The 17,394-nt window shown below is 34.3% G+C and overlaps 1 pseudogene; it reads left to right on the top strand.

The window, feature by feature from the left end:
• The first annotated feature begins 8,648 nt into the window (after positions 1 to 8,648).
• Positions 8,649 to 9,594, top strand: LOC112829716 (olfactory receptor 8K3-like; annotated as a pseudogene).
• The last annotated feature ends 7,800 nt before the right edge of the window (positions 9,595 to 17,394 follow it).

Below are 17,394 nucleotides of genomic sequence, written 5' to 3'. Positions count from 1 at the left end.
AATTCAGTATAGACTATGTATACAAAAAATTATGTTGTAGACTACTATTTATTATATGACATAGGCCTTTGAGAGGAGTAATGTGTAAAAGTAATGGAAAACTAGAAATATTTTTCCTGTTTTCAACTTATAGGTATTCCACTAGTGATCATCTTTCTGGTATCAACTTTTATTTGTCCTTAAGTATTATGTAAGGGACTGGAGTCCACACTTCTGTTCTCACATTTCCAATACTTATGTTGCAATTTAAGGGAAGTCTGTTTTAATACATCTGCCATTAAATAATTTTTAAAGGCTTTCTGGTGTCTTTCATTAAATATATTTTGTGGGCTAGACACCATTTTAAGACCAGTGCCCACCACGCTGGAATACTGACATAAGATGGCATTTATTGTTTGTTTGTTTGTTTTTTGTGTATATGCTGGGCATATATACATCAGTGAGTAATCAGCAATATCTGTCTTAATGACACTTTGGTGGATGGCATTTCAGATTTGTTGCATTATGATATATGAACATGTATAAGCATGGGAAAGCAGAATAAAGTTTGATTATTTTCAAGTGTCATAAATATGTACATTAAAAATGCAAAAGACTTTGCACTGAAACATTAGAAATAATAAGTGAATTTTGTAAGATTAGTGGATATAGTATCAACATATTAAAGATCAATTATTTTGCTATCCACCAACAAAAATAAAGTTGAAATTTTCAACTATCAGTTATACTAGACAAAATTTATATAATATTTAGGGAAAAACCTAATGAACAATTTGCATGATTTCATTGCTAGACACTACAATAAACATTACTGAGTTATTGAAGGAGAGATAAATGTTAATATACCACGTCATTGGTTGGAAGATATAAATGTTGTGATGATGCTAGTTCTCCCAAAATTCTCCCTAAATTTTCAGATTTAATGCAGTAACAATCAAATCCAATACTATTTTTTAATGCTTAAATTGATATCAAAAGTTATGTGGAAATGCAAAGGATCTGGAATAGCCAGGGCAATATTTTAGAAGAAGAAAGAATTCAGAGGACTTCCAATAACAGATATCAATTTCTTTAATGAAGTAGATTATTTTTTAAAATATGTCATTAGTGCACATATTTACAGAGAGATCACAAATATAAAAATAAAGTCCAGAATAGACTCACATGTGTAATTCCACTTGTTTTAAAACAAAAGCCCTACTGAAATTTAATGAGGAAAATCATGCTTCTCAGTGAACTGACCTTGTTCAATTAGGTTCCTATGTAAAACATGAATCTTGGTCATTTATACACTACATGTAAACATTAATTGAGATGTGTTATGAATGGGAATGTGAAAGCTGAAACCAAAAGGTTTGTTAAAGTAAAGTAAAATAATATTTTTATGACTTGGGATCAACAAAGATTCCTTAAATGGGATACAAAAAATAATAATAATAATAGAGAAATAGTACTCTCTACAATGAAAATGTGCATTAATGAAAATACACCATAAGAAAGCAAAAAATTCCAGAGGGACCACATTTGAAATACACACACCCGGGGTGCCTGGGTGGCTCAGTCATTAAGCGTCTGCCTTTGGCTCAGGTCATGATCCCAGGGTCCTGGAATTGAGTCCCCCATTGGGCTCCCAGCTCCACGGGGGGCCTGCTTCTCCCTCTCGCACTCCCCCTGCTTATGTTCCCTCTCTCACTGTGTCTCTCTCCGTCAAATAAATAAATAAAATCTTAAAAAAAAAAAAGAAATACACACACCCTACCATGGTAATTTGTAAAACAAAACAAAACAACAAATTGCTTAACTCCTAGAATGAAGATGATCAAGACAGTCAATCTACTGGGAAGGAAAAATAAGTTGGGGACGGAGCAAGACACCTAAAGGAACTCTTCACAAAAGAGGATATCAAAACAGCCAAAAATATGTAAATGTGTTAAAAAAATACATAAATGTGTTAAAAAAAGTGTTAATTATTCAGTACATAAATGTATGTGAAGACTCTATACTGTGACCTCATTACACACTCACCAGGATAGCTAAAATTCAAAGTTTGTTTGAACAATAATTCAAAGAGTTGATAAGAACGTGGAACACTGTAATTCTTTTACTTGTTTCAGGGAGAGTACATTGCTATAAAAACTTTAGAAAAATAAGGGAATAATTACTAAAGTTTAGTATATGAATACTCTATGATGCAGCAATTCCATTCCTATGTAATTATGTCCACTGGAGAATAAGCAATAGAATGTTTATGGCAGATGTAGTCATCATAAGTGTTAAATGCTTATCAAGGGTGGAATGGGTAAATATGTGGTGGCATGTTCAAAAAATATATTCTACACAGCAGAGCAAGAAGAAGAGGTAAAAAGAAGAGAAGGAAGACCAGAGGAGGAGGGGGGTGGCAAAGAAGATGAATGAATATAATATTAAGTGAAAGACACCGTACTCCCCAAAAGTTACACCAGCCATACAAATAGCAATGAAACTAAGCTGTAGTATTATGAGCACTTTACATAAGTTACACATTTTGCTTTAGAATGCATAATATAATTAAGGAGTCCTGCTTGTAAGCAAGAATGTAGGGCTGATTTCACAATTGAAAACCTATTACATAAATTAACATTATTATAAGTTAAAAGAAAAAATAAAATAGGTTTATGATAAAATTCAACACCTATTTCTAGTAAACTGCCTGGCTGACCAGAATAGAAGAATACAGTATTATAAATGCTATCTATAAAAGTCCTATATACCAGGATATACCAGGGCAGGGAAGGACAAATAAATTGAGGACAAAAGATTTTAGGACAGTGACAATATTCTGCATGATATTATAATGATGGATACATATTATTTCACTTAAAAATCTAAATAAAACTTTTAATGTAATACTAAAACATTAGAAACTTTACCTCTGAAATTGTCCACAAGACTAGGAGACCCAGTCTCCGCATTTATCTTCAGTATGTATTGAACATTGTAGCAGACTCACCATGATAAAAAATAAAAGGTAAAGATGATAGGAAGTCACAAACTGCCATTTATACTTTTTGATAAATGTTGTAATTAAATACATAGGGCAATATATAATTTATTAGAAATAATAAATGAATTTAGCAAATTTGCTGGATATAAAATAAACTTTAAAAAATCAGCTTTATTTTTACATGCCACCCACAATTAGAAAATAAAATTTAAGGAAAGATAACACTTATAAAACCATTAAAAAAAAGAAACCTAGGGGTGCCTGGGTGGCTCAGTTGGTTAAGCGACTGCCTTTGGCTCAGGTCATGATCCTGGAGTCCCAGGATCGAGTCCCGCATCGGGCTCCCTGCTTGGCGGGGAGTCTGCTTCTCCCTCTGACCCTCCCCCCTCTCATGCTCTCTCTCTCTCTCATTCTCTCTCTCAAATAAATAAATAAATAAAATCTTTTAAAAAATTTAAAAAAAGAAACCTAATTTAGGAATAAATCTAATAAAAAGTTCTTAAAACCTCAGTAATAACGTGTACAAAAATTTAATAAGACATTTATAAAAGATAAATCAAGAAAATGTATACCAAACATGTCCATGGAATGGAAGACTTACTATTGTAACAATGTCCAATATCTTGATATTGATCTATAGTTTCAATATAATTGCAAGAGGAATCCTTTCTTTTTCTGCCCTCCCTCCCTCCTTCCTATCTCCTTCCATCTTCACTTTTTCCTTTTAGAACTTTAGAAGCTGATTGTAAAATTTTGTCTGTTTTTCCTCTTTTAGTGGGCATCTCCTTTGCCTCGTATTTTATTTTTCAACTTAAAATCATATTCATTTTTATAGCTGTCAGATAAGTAGGCATTCAGCATTCTTTTTCTAATTTAAATTTGATTTTATTAACATATAGTGTATTGTTAGTTTCAGGGGTAGAGTTTAGTGATTCATCAGTTGCATACAACACCCAGTGCTCATTCTATCAAGTTCCCTCCTTAATGCCCATCACCCAGTTACTCTATCCCTCCACCCACCTCTCCTCCAGCAACCCTCAGTTTGTTTCCAATAGTTAAGAGTCTCTTATGGTTTGTCTCCCTCTTTGTTTTCATCTTATTTTTCCTTCCCTTCTCCTATTTTCATCTGTTTTGTTTCTTGAAATCTACATATGAGTGAAATCATGCAGTATTTGTCTTTCTCTGACTGACTTATTTCACTTAGCATAATACCCTCTAGTTCCATCCACATCATTGCAAAAGACAATATTTCAATCTTTTTGATGGATGAGTAATATATATATATAATCACATCTTCTTTATCCATTCATCTGTCAATGGACATCTGGGCTCTTTCCATAGTTTGGCTATTGTGGACATTGCTGCTATAAACATTGGGGTGCATGTGCCCCTTCAGATCACTATATTTGTATCCTTTGGATAAATGCTTGATAGTGCAATTGTTGGGCCATAGGTTAGCTCTATTTTTAACTTTTTGAGGAACCTCCATACTGTTTTCTAGAGTGGCTGCACCAGTTTGCATTCCCACCAACAGAATAAGAGGGTTCCCTTTTCTCACATCCTCGCCAACGTCTGTTGTTTCCTGAGTTGTTAATTTTAGCCATTCTGACAGGTGTGAGGTGGTATCTCTTTGTGGTTTTGATTTCTATTTCCCTGATGTCCAATGATGTGGAGCATTTTTTCACACGTCTGTTGGCATTCGTATGTCTTCTTTGGAGAAATGTCTGTTCATGTCTTCTGCCCATTTCTTGACTGGAGTTTTTGTTTTTTGGGTTGGGCAAAACACCATAAAAAGGTGAAGGATGGCACTTGTGATGAGCACTGGGTGTTATATGGAAGTGTTGCATTACTATATTATACATCTAAACTAATATTACAGTGTATGTTAACTAACTGGATTTTTTTTATTTTTTTAAAGATTTTATTTATTTGAGAGAGAGAGAGAGCACGAGGTAGGAGAGAAGGAGAGGGAGAATCTCAAGCAGACTCCCTACTGAGCTCAGAGCCGAACCAAGGGCAAGATCTCAGGACCCTGTGATATGACCTGAGTCAAAACCAAGAGTCAGCTGCTTACCACCTGAGCCACCCAGGTGTCCCTGACTAACTGGAATTTAAATAAAAACTTAAGGGGCACCTGGGTGGCTCAGTTGTTAAGTGTCTGCCTTCGGCTCAAGTCATGGTCCCAGGGCCCTGGGATCGAGCCCCACATCGGGCTCCCTGCTCAGCGGGAAGCCTGCTTCTCCCTCTCCCACTCCCCCTGCTTGTGTTCCCTCTCTTGCTGTGTCTCTCTCTGTCAAATAAATAAAATCTTTAAAAATAAATAAATAAATAAATAAATAAATCTTAAAAAAAAAGAAAGAAAGGCAAAACACCAAAAATAGCAAAGGTAATCTTGAAGAAAGAGAATAAAGTTGCAGGAGTTGCACTCCCAGATATCATGACCTATTACAAAGCTATGGTAATTAAGAAAACATTTTCTTGTGGACAGACAGGCTGATCTATGGAATAGAATAGTAACTCCAGAAACAGATCCACACATATACCATTACCTAACTAAGGATGGAGACATCACTATTTTCCAAAAGAGAAAGAATGATCTTTTCAATAAGTGCATTAGGTAATTTGTATATTTACTTGAGAAAAACTAAATTTGGACACCTACCCAGACCTTATCAGAATCACTTCTGCTTGATATAAAGGTCTAAATGTGAAATGTAAATAAACATTTTAGATGAAAACATAATGGGACATCTTTGTGGTACTAGAATATGTATAAATTTTAAACAAAACACGCAAAGCAATAATTGTATAAGACTAAAATAATTCATTGGACTATTTTAAGAATTCTGTTCATCAAAATTAATAATGTGAAAAGGAAAGTTTCATAGTAGGAGAGAATACTTTTATTAGACCTATATAGTCAGACATACATAAATGAAAAAGGACTCATGCAAAATATAAAAATAACTTATAAATCAATAAATAGTTGACATGATATACAATACAAAGCTGACAAAAGATGTGAACAGGTACTTTTCAAAGTAAATATATAAATACTTCTAAAACAAATGAAAAGGTTTTTTATTTCATTCAGTACAAGGATAATGCAAACTAAACCACATAGATACCCATACACAACATCTAGAAGGCTAGAAAGAAAATGATGTAAAATACCAAATCTTGATAAGAATATTGAGCAATTGTAAAAATTTGCACGGCTACCAGGAATGCACATTGATATAACCACTCTGGAAACTCATTTGGTAGTACTTAATAATGTTGAAAGTGCATATCCTATGGCTCAGCTATTTCAGGGTAGGAAATATACAGAAATAGAAATATATTCAAGATTAAGTCAATCTTGCTATACACACAAAGGGTGTGGGAGTAGCCATTTTTAATTACCATTGTTAGGAAACTTTTGTGTTATCAGGGTAATAGTCTCTATAATCTGTAAATGATTCTTTTTAATAAATACATGATAAAATCCAATTTTTATTATTTCACAAGAGCCAAGATTTGAAAAAGAAAGCTTTATGTTAATCAAAATATCAGATGAAGTAGAATGCTTATAATATCACTATCATAAAACCTAAAAATTGAAACCAGTTCTAATATTTAACAATAAAATAATGGATAACTAATTTGTGATATATTCATAAAATGGAGTTGTACACAGACATGAGAATGAGCATTCTACAATGACCATAACAGTATGTTAACTGAAAGAACCCAGACACAAAAAATAGTATATATAAGATTTCTTTTATATAAAGTAACAAAAATAGGTGAAAATAATTTATGTTGTTAAAAAACAGAATAACGGTTATCTGTGTGTGTGTGTGTATAAGGCGGGCAGTTCATTGTAGATAGGAAAATGAAAGATCTTCTGGGGTCCTGATAATGTTTTATTCTATTTTTGTTATTGTCATTGCTGTTTAATCTGGATTCCAATTACACAATGTGTTATGTTTGCAAAATTTATTTATGATAAATACATTTGTCAGTATGTATATTATACATCAGGAATAAGTTTAAAACACCACAAATGAGAAAATATATATTTTATATATATATTATTTTCCCTTGTGAATTTTTAAAAGGATGCAATAAGCATCATTCAAACATTCCTCCATTAGGTCCTGATCCATGAAATCCTAAAAAGCCATTGTATTAACAGGAAACAATTATGGGTTGGGAGAAAAATGAGAATATCTTTCCTACAGATACAGTGTTTTGATTACAGATCTCTGAGTTAGAGTAGAAAGACTTTACCAGGAGACACTGTGTGGAAAGGTATCTAACAGAACTTTATCTGTAAGGAGATATAAAGATGTACTCTATAATTCACAGATATACCATGGCTTCATTTTTAACCTCCAGGCTTAATTAACTTGTATTCTTTCTCCTCAGGGAGAGCCTCAAAGGAGGAAAGATACACATAAATCCTTCTTACTGGGTTATGTTAGGAACATATGGGAGTACAGAGAGATTCCTCCTCAGAGGTGAGTGGACTGCTCCTGTCTCTGTAACTAACTCAGACTAGTGACTCTTCAGGACCCCATTAGTGTCTGATACCTCCCTTGGTGATTTAGCCATCTCTTTAATAATCTGCTTTGATAACTGAAGTTTCTGAGTGAATACAAGGTTGTAAACAACTTTATTATAATTGTGGGTGAAAGCTAGACATTTGCTATGAGGCAGCAAGCTTGTATTCTGTAGATCTAAAAGTGGATCTGCCAGGTTATAATGGCAATTCTATGGTTAACTTACTGAGTCACCATCAAACCGTTTTCATAGTGGTTGTACCATTTCACCTTGCCAACAAGAATACAAAGAGGTTCTAATCTCTCCACACTTTTGTCAGCATTTATAATTTTCAAAAAAAAAAAAATAACCATCCTAGGGGTGCCTGGGTGGCTTGGTCCATTAAGCGTCTGCCTTCAGCTCAGGTCATGATACCAGGGTCCTGGGATGGAGTCCCTCATTGGGCTTCCTGCTCAGTGGGGAGTCTGCTTCTCCCTCTGCCTCTCCCCCCTTGGCTTGTGCGTGCTCTCTCTCTCTCTCTCAAATTAATAAATAAAATCTTTAAATAAGCATCCTATGGGGTGTGAGGTGGTGTCTCATTGTGGCTTGGATTTTCATTTTTTTAATGAGTGTGGTGTTGAACCTTTCTTCATGTGCTTATTGGCCATTTGTATATCTTCCATGAGAAATGTCTGTTCAAGTCTTTAGCCTGTTTTCTAATTTGGATTTTTGTTTTGTTTTGTTTTGTTTTGCTATTGAGTTGAAGAATCTTTGTATATTCTATATAATAGAGTTTAACCGGATATATGATTTGCAATCTCCTCCATTGTGTGTGTCATCTTTTCATTCTTTGATAGTGTTCTCTGAAGCACAAGAGTTTGTGTGTTTTTTTTTATTTTGATTATGTCCATTTATCTATTTTTACTTTTGTTGTTTGTGCTTTTGGTGTCATATCTAAGAAAGTTGTAAAGAGCTCAGCTGAGCTGGGAGAGAGAGAATTGAGCTGCCGGGTGTTGGAACAGCCAATATAAAGCAACAAGATTTCAGCCTTTAATCACTTTCTACAGTGGTCATCTCAGTGATATGTCATGCAAGTTAATGATTATTTTTATATTTAACTCCAGTATAGGTTTCCCAAATGGCCTGTACAGAGAAACACAATGTAATGAGATGGAAAGAATTCATTCTAATGGGAATCACAAGACCCCCTGAGCTGCAGGCTCCATTGTTTGGACTCTTCCTCACCTTTCACCTGGTCTCAGTGGTGGGTAACCTGAGCTTGATCATCCTCACCAAGATAGTCTCTAGGCTACAAACACCCATGTACTTCCTCAGACATCTGGCTCTCACTGATCTGGGTTATTCAACAGCTGTGCTATTAACTTTGTTGTAGATCAGCCTACTATCTCTTATAACTGGTGTGCTACTCAACTCACTTTCTTCAGTATGTTTATTACTAGTGAAATTTTCATTTTGTCAACAATCGCTTATGATCACTATGTGGCCATCTGTAACCCTCTGCTCTACACAGTCATCATGTCACAGGGATGATGTCAGTTGCTGGTGGCAATCCCCTATCTATACAACATTCTTTTGTCTTTGTTGACCATTATATTTCACTGTTTGGTGGCTATAATGTCATCAGGCATTTCTATTGTGATAATCTACCACTGATAGCTTTGCTCTGCTCAGGCACACATGAAATTAAATTGATAATTCTGATCTTTTCAACTTTTAATTTGATGTCATCTCTTCTAATAGTCCCTGTGCCTTACATGCTGATCCTTGTTGCCATCCTTAGGATGAACTCTATAGAAGGCAGGCACAAGGCTTTCTCCACCTGTGGATCTCATCTGACAGTGATAGTCATATTTTACAGCACTCTATTTTTTATGTATGTGCAGCCCAAATCCAGTCATTCATTTGATACTGATAAAATAGCCTCCTTATTTTACACTTTGGTTATACCCATGCTGAATCCCATGATCTACAGCTTGAGGAACAAAGAGGTGAAAAATGCCCTATATAGGACCTGCAGAATGTTTGCAAATGTTCTATTTAAAATTCACGGTAGGATACACTAACAATAAATTCTGTATTAGCCAATGTACATTATAATTAACCTTGCTATAATCTTGTTCTGTTGCTTCCAGGGGATGAGCAAGAATCAATGTGTGATAAGCATAGAAATAAAGAAATTTCTTCATTATTTTCAAATTTCAAATGAGGATAATCACCAACAGATTTCTTCTTTCTCATACTTCAGATACTAACCTCATTTAGTTTCAATTCCAGGTCAAGTACAATTCCTACATGTTCTGGCACTACCCTATTTGTCTGCCTCTTCCACTAAACACTTATTTTTATAAAACCAAAGACACCATATATTCTTTTCACAATCTTATCTATAACTTTCTAGCATAGTAAAAGACACACACAAAGAAGATACCTGATAGATACTATATAAGTGAATTAATCAAGGAAATAAATATATATTGTGCAGTTTAACAACCAAAATCCCTCTCTTTATGGGGCTTACAGAAAATAGGCATCAAGAGAAGTGGTCCGTACAGTGGGATGGATTGGATTGAGCAATGTGAAAATGGTATAGAGCCAGTAGCCAGGATGGGGGTTACCTTTTAATTAAAGTTGTCAGGGAGCACTCTGCTAAGATGGCATTGAAACAAACACTTGAGCTGAGTGGGTAGACTCTGACTACCTAGTGGAAGCCTAATCCATGGGGACAGAACTGACATTGCTGCAGCTACCGGTGACTGATGTGCTGAGGAACACCAGAGTCAAAGGTGGTGGGAGCATAAATGGGATTAGGAAATAAAAGAGAAATGATGAACTTGTAACATAGAATTTGATCTTGTAAGACTATATAGACCACTGTACAACTTGCCTTTTATTCCAAATGATAAAAAAGGCTTTGGAGGATTTTGAGCTAAGGAGTGGTTTGATCTATCTTTGATTAAGGGACAGCTATGACTACTGTGCAAATAATGGATGGCAAACTCTAAGGTTGGAAATTGAAGATGCTGAGGGGGTTAATCATGATACATTTGAGAGAGAATAGAGGTTTAATCCAGGACAAGTACAATCAGAGGATAGAAATGATGAGATTCTTAACATATTTTTAAGAAAATCTCAATATTTCTTCACATTTATGTGGGGTATAAGAGGCATAAAAAGGAAAATTAATGATTTAAAAAGAATGGAAAGGCTAGTTCCAAGGCTCATCTTAAGATATGCTGAATATTGTTTTCTGCTTTCAATTAATATGACCTTAACTTCCCATTAAAACAAGGGGGGAAAAAAGCACCAAACCAAGCAAAAACAGAGACAAGATATATGTAACAAGTTGTCACAACACTGACATCAAGTAACAAAGGCCAGTTTCCCTGATGGATGAGGAACAAATGAGGTGAATCCTATGATGGCTCCACCTGCCTGATGAGTTGAAGAAACAATGTTGAGGGTCCAGTAAGTCTATGGTAGCTCAATTTTGCAAGACAGAGTGCCAACACTAAGAGAGCTGTCCAAAGAAAGAACCCTGGATCTCTGCAGAGAATCCTCCTCAATTATTGAGATTAGTGATCAACACATGCAAGAGGAAACCATCCAGGCGAAAGAAAGAATCATCTAAGAATATGACAGGCAACTGTATCTGAAACTCAAACAGAGGTAGAATTTGTGCAAATGTATTGCACAGGGAGTAGAAAACCTCATAGTTTATAGGACTTTAGGTAAAGTATTCAAGAAGGTCTTCCTTCAGTAAGTGAAATAATTAGCCCTAAACTGCTACACTGCTCTGGTCCCACCCAGGAAATTATAAAAGCAATATCTGAAAGGATTAAACTATTTCAAAATAACTGTATCCTAGAACAAAATTCAGGGAATATTTTTAAAATACGAATGTATCCAGTATCCATCAAGAAAAATTCGCAATGAGTTATATATTTATAATATATATTTTATATATATAATTATAATTATATATAATTAATTAAAATAAATTAAATTAAATGATTAATTTAAATAAATAAATTTAATTAATTAAATGATTAATTTAAATAAATTAAAATTAATTTTATATAATAAATAAAATTAATTAAAATAAAATTAATTAAAATAAATAAAATATAAATATAATTATCAGGCATACAAAGAAGCAGGAATACATGATCCATAATGAATAGAATAACCAATCAATGGAGACTGGTCAAGAACTTGCCAATGTTTGAAATAACAAACAAAGGCAAAAAAACAGTTATTATAATTGTGTATCATAGTTTCAAAAAGATACCTAGAGACATGGAGGGTATTGAAAAATAAGAATCTCTACACCTAGAGATAAAAAATACCATGTTCAAGGTGAAAGATAAATGGGATTGTATTTACAGCAGATCGGACATTACAGAAGTAAAGATTAGTGAGTCTATAGATACAACAATAAAAAGTATCAAAATGAAACACAGGGAGTGAAAAGAACCAAAAACATAAAAAGAATAATAATCTGGGAGACAGTTTCAAGCAGCCAAGTATGCATGCAACTGGTTTCCCCAAAAAAGGATGTCATTAGAATTATTTGAAGAAGGGGCACCTGGGTGGCTCAGTCATTGGGCATCTGCCTTCAGCTCAGGTCATGATCCCAGCATCCTGGGTGGAGCCTCGCATCCGGCTCCCTGCTCGGTGGGGAGTCTGCTTCTCCCTCTCCTACTTCCCCTGCTTGTGTTCCCTCTCTAGCCCTCTCTCTCTGTGTCAAATAAATAAATAAAATCTTTTTGAAAAAAGAATCATTTGAAGAAAATACAGGTGAAAAATAATCAAAGATGATAAAAGTTGAAAGACCTCAGATTCAAGAAGATTAACAAACCCCACATACAAGAAACACATAGATAACTACCTGAAGGCAACTCATCATTAAATATCTCAAAGCCAGTGATAATAAAACATTAAGCAATCAAAAAGCAAAGATACTTTATATAAAGAGGAACAAAGAATAATGGATTTATCATCAGAACCACTGCAGGTGAGAAGACAGTGAAGCAACATCATTAAAATATTGAAACAAAATAATTGTCAACTGAGAATTTTGTACCCGGAAAGTATAGTGAAAAAAAAATGGATTAGTGGTTGACTGTCCTTAAACAGGGAATGAGGGAAGGGAAGAGCAGTTGGCAATGAAAGAATGGCATAAGTGACCCATATAGAGATGGAATAAGCCTGTATGTTGATTGTTATGCTGATTACACATGTGTACCACCAATTAAAACTGTATAAGTATGTATGTGTGTATATATAGTTTGGTGCAAACACAAAAATGAGCAATGAAACACTGGTGACCCGAACAGGCAGAGTATTGTACCAATATTAATTTCATGATTAATTTCATGATTTCCAGGGTACAATCCATTTTGTATGATATTGTTGCAAGTTGTTACCACTAGTGGAAACTAAGTAAGACATAGGAACTCTCTGTGCTCCTTTGTTCCATCTCTTATAATTCTATAATTATTTCAAAATAATAGAAAGTTAAATTAAATCCAAGTCTGTCTGAGACATTATGGGGTAGGATGAGGTAAAATGGAACTATTACAAAGAGAGATACATACATACGTCAAAACTTATCAAATTTTATACTTTATATATGTGCAGTTTATTATTTTCAATGATATATACTTAAGTTGTTTTACTTCATTACTAACCATGCCAAGAGATCAAACCAAAACCAAGGGAACAGTAATAGAAACATATTTTAACTATTACCCAGTTAAGAGGGGTGCTGGGGTGGCTGTTGGTTAAGTGACTAACTCTTGATTTTGGTTCAGGTCATGATCTCAGGGTTGTGGGAGAGAGCCCCATGTCAGGCTTTGCCCTCAGTGTGGAGTCTGCTTAAGATTCTCTCACTCTCTCTCTCCTCTGCTCCTTCCCCCATTCCTTCACCCCCCCTAAATTAATTAATTAATACAATCTTTTTTTATTGTTTTTTCTAATACTTTATTATGAAAATGTTTCATCATACCCATAAGTTAGAAGAACAATATAATGAACAGTCATACACACACCACTGAATTCCATAATTAGCATGGATTATATTATCCACCCTCAATTCCCCACTAACCCATCTCATGTGCCTTTCCTTAATGAACAGTGATACTTAATGTCCTTTCAGAAGCTTGCTGGCCATTTGCATGTCTGCTTTGGGAACACATAGAAAATGTATACCCATTCCTTTATTGGACTATAGCATTTTATCATTGACTTGTAGGAGTTATTGATATATTTTGGATATACGTCCTTTATTATTTATATAGACAAACACTGGGTATTTGGGATTCAAAAACAAATAAAATGATATAAAATCTTTTTTAAAAAGTATTATCCAGTTAACAGGAGAGAACATAATTCAGGCACCTGTCATAGATGTGAAGACCCAAGAACCTAATTTATTTGCTGGTACAAGAGAGTATTGGTACTCGTACAACCATTCTGGAATATTTAACAAAATTAAAAGAATTGTTTTCTCTTTCTAAGTGATCTTCCTGCTGTGTGGATGCTTATGTGTGGTCATATGCATACACGTAGGTGGACCTATATGTATATCAACACACACACGCACAGATGCACATACATCCAGAGACAGATATGTGAAATGTATACCATGAATAATTTTGTTTGCAGCATATTAACATGGCAAGTCAAGGCTTTTCATGGAACTCTGTGTTGGAGTAGTATTGCTGATAACTGGGGTTGGAGACAAGCAAATACCAAGAATAGATCCATAAAATTCATTATATATTATTGACTGTAATGAAGAAAGAAGCAAAAAGAAATCACAACATGAAAACATCAAAAATAAATAATGTGGCTTAAAATGCCACAACACAATTTATAGCAAAATAACATAGCAAAACATATGCACATAAAATATTATATTTTTGCAGAATATATTGATCTTGTAAGATATATGTCGAGTACAGTAGAGCAGGTGACAAGGAAGAAAAAATTAATTGGAATGGGTATTAGGCATGATGGAAAAACAAGAAATATTGAACTCTAATACAGACAAATAAAATGAAAGAGAAGACCTAAACAGATGAGGAGAATTTACTCTGAAAAAAAGAATGAGAAATAAGAGTAATTAATTTCACTCTCTATAGTCAAAAAAAAAAAAAAAGAAAGAAAGGAAAAAAGTAAAGGACACAGTACCTTATATACACAGTATTTTATTACTTTTAGTTCATTTAATTGCTTATTTTTTTAAGATTTTATTTATTTATTTGAGAGGGGTGGGTGGGAAGAGCATAGGGAGGGGGACAAGCAGACCAGGTCATGGGGGGCTCGATCTCAGGACCCTGAAATCATGACCTGATCCGAAACCAAGAGTTGGATGCTTAACTGACTGAACCACCCAGGTGCCCCTCACTTAATCTTTTTAATAATGCAATAAGACAGTGTTTAAAAATTACTCCATGTGTCATTTGAGGAGTCCATTGTGTCATCCATCTAAGGAGACCATTGTAGAACTCAAGGAATACTGGCAAGCTTGGTGTATAGATAACATACATGAATCCATTTCCCTACATGTTTGTTTGGGTAAAAGTACTTCAGAGGAACAAAACCAAAAGGAGGTCATGTATATATATATTATATATATATATAATATATATAACATATATAATATTTATATATGTAAAATTTTATATATACATAATATTTTACACATAATATTTTATATATGTAAAATATTTATATAATGTATTAACACATATATAATTATATATAATATATGATAATATAGGCTTGAGAGAGAGAGAGAGAGCGAGAGATTTTGAGAAATGAACACTTATGATTATTGGGATTGGCCAGGCAATCCCAATGTGGAATAGCCTAGCATTGTAAGAGTTGACTGTGCAGTCCTGAGTACAAAGGGGAGAAACTAGGGCACCTGGGTGGCTCAGTTGGTTGAGCGACTGCCTTCGGCTCAGGTCATGATCCTGGAGTCCTGGAGTTGAGTCCCTCATGGGGCTCCCCGCTCAGCGGGGAGTCTGCTTCTCCCTCTGACCCTCTTTCCTCTCGTGCTCTCTCTCATTCTCTCTCTTTCAAATAAATAAATAAAATCTTTAAAAAAAAAAACAAAGGGGAGAAACTAGGTAGATTTTCTATATTTCAGTCTGGAGTATAATTTCTTTGTCTTTGGGGGACCTCATCTTTTGTTCTGTAAGGCTTTCAACTGATTGGATGAGGCCCACGTACATTCCAGAAAGTACATGGCTATACTCAAAGTCTATTTATTTGAATTTTCATCACATGTGAAAAATATCTTTATAACAGCATTTGGACTAATTTTTAACTAAACAACTGGGCACCATATCCTAGCCAAGTGGACATATAAAATTAACCATCAAAGCAAGGGGAAGAAAGAGTAAATCAAGAGTAAGATATATGAATGTAGTACACAAACTAACAAAAAAATCTAACTCATTGGTGAATACAAGTTGTTCTAGACAATTAATAAACACCCTCCTTGCATTCTGCTAAGCTTTTAAATACTTCAGGGATGATCAAGAAATTGCTTGGCATATCCTCAGGGAGAGTCTCAGAGGGCAAAAAAGAATCCATAAATTGATCTCACCTCATCATATTATGAAGTACACAGGTAAGCCAAGACAGAAATTTCATCACAGGTAAACAGAATATTTCATGTGGTGCTGTATTATACCAATACCCAAATAGTTTTGGTGATGTTTGCAACACTTTTATTCCATGTCAAAGCATAGCAAAATATTAGGATTTCCGAATCACTTCCGCATCCTACTATTGATAATGCATGACAGAGCAAGAGTGCATGCCCTTCTCTTCACATTATTGTTCAAGTATTTTCACAACTGCTAATAGGCATTTTTGAAATGTCAGGGACATATTACTTATGTAAATGTACGTTTCATGTAAATATTTCGTCATATAAATAATACAGGACCAAATTGAGCAACCATAAAGCCTAACTAAAGAGTTAGGAATAAAAAAAAAGAAAATTATGGCAGAATTATGAAACTGTAGCTATTGAGGTGTTCGTTTGATACCTAAATCCTCAGTCATTTAGTGACTAAATTCTTCTTATACCTTTCACAAAAACATTGTGAAAGTTATTTACATCAACTTATTTATAAAGGTGATTTTTTTTTCTAATTCATAATGAGCAAAAGGAGAAATTCTACCTCACATTGAGATGTGAAGAGTAATACTTGGAGGTTAGGAGACTTTTAAGTGCCCAGTTTTATGGTGATGGTACAAACACAGCATGTTCAATTTCCGGTGGAATCTGACAGCACAGATAATTTTCTCAAAGAGTGTAACTTTAAAAAAACAGTGATCTGATCATCAAAACAAATAGTAAACTAACACAAAGCAATTTGATGCTTTCCCTAGTTGTCTCAAACTGGTGAGAGAGAGCCCTCTCTCTTCTCTTATCTCACACGAAATCAGCACTGACAATGATATTTTTTTCTTCCACGTTTCATCCTTTCAACCTCAAAATTCACATCGTTTCTTCTTCTGTTCATTTAAAACAGTTTTTCCTAACCATAGTTCAGGATTTCTGGCATTAGAACATGTGTACTTGGGTATGGGGTAGTTTATCAGAAGCTCACAATCTTATCAGCAATGTTTTATATGAGGTAAATGTGGATTTTTCAGAAATATGTTTATAATTTAATGTTACACAATGCTCTATTTTTCTGTTGCTTTCTTATAGCTCACTCATAGACTTCTGACACTGCTATTTTACTTGAATTCAGGATAAAACACTACCAGATGATATTCCATGAAAGCTGTTTACTATGCTGATTATCTATTCAGAATAGGTTTTCCAATAAACC

The sequence above is a fragment of the Callorhinus ursinus genome, unplaced genomic scaffold, assembly GCF_003265705.2.
Source record: "Callorhinus ursinus isolate GAN/ISIS: 27379988/994484 unplaced genomic scaffold, GSC_fseal_2.0 scaffold21, whole genome shotgun sequence".
NCBI classification, from domain to species: Eukaryota; Metazoa; Chordata; class Mammalia; order Carnivora; family Otariidae; genus Callorhinus; species Callorhinus ursinus.
This window is presented reverse-complemented; position numbering and strand designations above follow the sequence as displayed.